Source organism: Pyrgilauda ruficollis, unplaced genomic scaffold (genome assembly GCF_017590135.1).
Source record: "Pyrgilauda ruficollis isolate IOZ18807 unplaced genomic scaffold, ASM1759013v1 scaffold1269, whole genome shotgun sequence".
Classification (NCBI taxonomy): domain Eukaryota; kingdom Metazoa; phylum Chordata; class Aves; order Passeriformes; family Passeridae; genus Pyrgilauda; species Pyrgilauda ruficollis.
Window position 1 is genome coordinate 1 of NW_024511088.1, and position 3,659 is coordinate 3,659.

Consider the following 3,659-nt stretch of genomic DNA (forward strand, 5'->3'; position numbering starts at 1 on the left):
CCAGACGGCCGCCAGCCCCAGCGTGCCCAGCGCCGCCATCACCACGTTGACGTCGTAGTTGCCCGTGCCCAGGGGGCTCCGGTGGGGGTTGGGCCGCGAGTTCGGGGCCAACCTGGGGGGGCTGCAGCGTGAGACCCCTCCCCAAATTAACCCAGACACCCCCCCCGGGACCCCAGACCCAATTTGGGGAGGGGAATCCAACCCTCAAAGAGACCCCAGACCCAATTCAGTCCCTGCAAGTGGTGATGTTGGTTTAAAGGCCAGGGAGAATGGGGGCAGACCCCTCCCCAAATTTGGGAATTCCCGCCTGGGACCCCTCCCCAAATTAACCCGGACACCCCCTGAGACCCCTCCCCAAGTTAACCCACACCCTCCCTGAGACCCCAGACCCAATTTGGGGAGGGGAATCCCCCCCAGAGAGACCCCAGACCCAATTGGGGAACCCACAAAGCGATGATGTCATTCTGAGGGAAGGGAAGACCCCTCCCCAAATTTGGGAGAACCCAGCCGAGACCCCTCCCCAAATTCAGAAACACCCCTGAGACCCCTCCCCAAATTCGGGAACCCCCCAGATACCCCTCCACACTGCCCTAAACTCCCTCCTACAACCCTAAAGCCCCCAGAGACCCCTCCCCAAATTAAGGAAACCCCACCAAGATCCCTCCCCACACCCTCGAGACCCCTCCCCAAATTCGGGAACCCCCCTAAATTACCCCGAGACCCCAGAGACAAATCCAGGGAGACCCCTCCCCAAATTCCCCCAAATCACCCCGAGACCCCTCCTCAAATTCCCCCAAAATTTCCCCAAATCACCCTGAGACCCCTCCCCAAAAATCCCTCCGATTATCCTCAGACCCCTCCTCAAATTCCCCCCAAATTCCCCTCGAGACCCCTCCCCAAATTCCCCCCGAGACCCCTCCCAGGACCCCCAAATCACCCCCCACATTCCTGAGACCCCCAAATCCCCCCTAAAACCCCAAGACCACCCTGCCCTCCCCAAAATCTCTTCGGGACCCCCAAATTCTCCCCAAGATTCCCTCAAATCCCCCCAGAACCCCCCTAAATTCCCTCAAACCCTCCCCAGGACCCTTCCCCAAATTCCTGACCCCCCCAAAATTACCTCAGGACACCCCAAAACTTCTCAAATCTCCCCCAAATCCCCCTCAGGACCCCCCCAAATCCCCTCAAAATCCCGGCCAGAGCCCCCCCAGGACCCCTCCCCAAATTCAGAGCCCCCCCCGGGACCCCTCTCGGAATTGGGTCTGGGGTCTCACCGCTGGCAGATGCGGTCGGCCGAGGCCTGGCTGAGCCAGGGCCGCTGCAGGAGGTTGTTGAGGACCCTTCCCCACAGCCCTAAACCCCCTCCCCAAATGCCCAAAACTCCCTGAGACCCCTCCCCAAATTAAGGAAACCCCACCAAGATCCTTCCCTACCCCTTAAGACCCCTCCCCAAATTCAGAAATCCCCCTGAGACCCCTCCCCAAATTCAGGAACCATTCCCCCCATCCTAAAACCAGTCCCAAACCCCTTCCCAAAGCCCCCAAACCCCCCCAGGACCCCTCCCCAAATTCAGAGCCCCCCCCGGGACCCCTCTCGGAATTGGGTCTGGGGTCTCACCGCTGGCAGATGCGGTCGGCCGAGGCCTGGCTGAGCCAGGGCCGCTGCAGGAGGTTGTTGAGGACCCTTCCCCACAGCCCTAAACCCCCTCCCCAAATGCCCAAAACTCCCTGAGACCCCTCCCCAAATTAAGGAAACCCCACCAAGATCCTTCCCTACCCCTTAAGACCCCTCCCCAAATTCAGAAATCCCCCTGAGACCCCTCACCAAATTCAGGAACCCTTCCCACCACCCTCAAACCAGTCCCAAACCCCCTCCAAAACCCCCCAAACCCCCCCAGGACCCCTCCCCAAATTCAGAGCCCCCCCCGGGACCCCTCCCGGAATTGGGTCTGGGGTCTCACCGCTGGCAGATGCGGTCGGCCGAGGCCTGGCTGAGCCAGGGCCGCTGCAGGAGGTTGTTGAGGGCGTGCAGGGCGCAGAGCTGCCGGCGCTGCCGCTCGTGGTACGGCACCCCCGGGACCCCAGACCCAAATCCCGGCAGCCCCCGGCCCAGGTCGGGGAGATCCCCCAGGACCCCCCCCAAATCCGGGTGGGGGGAGGGGGAGCCCTGGGGGGCTGCGGGGGAGGGGAGGGGGCAATGAGCTCACGGGGAGGCAAAACTGGGGAGACCCCTCCCCAAATCACCCCGAGACCCCCACGGGCCCCTCCAAAAAAATCCTGGAGTTCTGGGACATAAAAAAAACCCAAAAAAACCCCAAATTCCCCCAAAATCCAACCCAATCCCGGCATTTTTGGTGCTTCCGGCTGCCCCGCCCCCACCCCACAAGGTGAGACCCCTCCCCAAATCACCCCGAGACCCCCACGGGCCCCCCCAAAAAAATCCCGGAGTTCTGGGACCCAAAAAAACCCCAAAAATCTCCATAAATCCAACTCAAATCCACAAAAAAACCCCAAATCCCGGCACTTCCGGCTGCCCCGCCCCCACCCCCACAGGGTGAGACCCCTCCCCAAATCACCCCGAGACCCCCACGGGCCCCTCCAAAAAAAATCCCCTCCCGGCCCCCCAGAAACCCCCCCGAGCCCTTCCTGCTCTCCCCAAGCCCCCCCAGGACCCCTCAGGACGCCCCAAAATGCGGCCCCGGCTCCCCCTCCTCACCCCGCGCGTCCTCCGGGGCCATGGCGGCCTCTGCCCCCTCAGGGCCGCGACTACAACTCCCGTCATGCCCCGCGCGGCGCCGACCAATCACAGCGCGCCGACCTCCTCCCCAGAGCAGCTGCCCAATCAGCGCTTTGACCTTCCTCCCGTGATGCTTTGCGCCCCAGCGTTCACCAATCAGCGCTAAGACCCCTTCCTCCCATCGTGCCCCGCGCGGCTTCCCCACCAATCACCTCGCGCCTCCTCCCCGCCGCCATTACAAGAAGGGCGCCACCACCGCCAGGCCTGGGATTTATTGTCCCCAAAATGTCCCCAAATTGTCGCCAAGACGTCCCCAAGCAGGCATTTCCGCCGCTCCTCCTCAGCAGAGCTTGACGCAGCCGCCGTGCCCGGTGCAGGCTGCGGGGAGGGAGAGAATGAGCGGCCCTGAGGTGACACCGCGGGTGACACCGGGGGTGACACCGGGGGTGGCACCGGGGGTGACACCGCGGGTGACACCGGGGGTGACAGCGACGCACCCTGCACGCTGCTCCAGAAGCTGTGGCGGGTGGCGCTGCCGGTGACGTGGCCGGGCTCGGCGGGGTTGCGGCGGGTGCTGCTGACCGTGAGGGCGCGGCCGCCCTCGGGCACCGCGGTGACCTCGACGGTGACAATGTGACAGTCGGGGACACTGGGGACAGTGAGGGGACATTGGGGACACTGAGGGGACACTGGGGACAGTGAGGGGACATTGGGGACACTGAGGGGACACTGGGGACAGTGAGGGGACATTGGGGACACTGAGGGGACACTGGGGACAGTGAGGGGACATTGGGGACAGTGAGGGGACACTGGGGACAGTGAGTGTGGCACTGAGGGGACAGTGGGGACACTGGGGACAGGAGAGTGACAATTCAGGTGGCACTGAAGGGACACTGGGGACACTGAGGGGACACTGGGGACAG

At 63.5% G+C, this 3,659-nt stretch overlaps 1 protein-coding gene across 1 annotated transcript in view; it reads right to left on the reverse strand.

Annotated features, from left to right (window-relative positions):
• Positions 1-34: 34 nt before the first annotated feature.
• The window catches only part of ASPDH (aspartate dehydrogenase domain containing), a gene marked incomplete at its 5' end in the record, with an annotated part of 6,821 nt that continues 3,196 nt past the window's right edge, over positions 35-3,659 (reverse strand). The window contains 2 exons of the mRNA XM_041458223.1: positions 35-121; positions 1,961-2,174. The remainder of the gene's footprint in view (positions 122-1,960; positions 2,175-3,659) is intronic.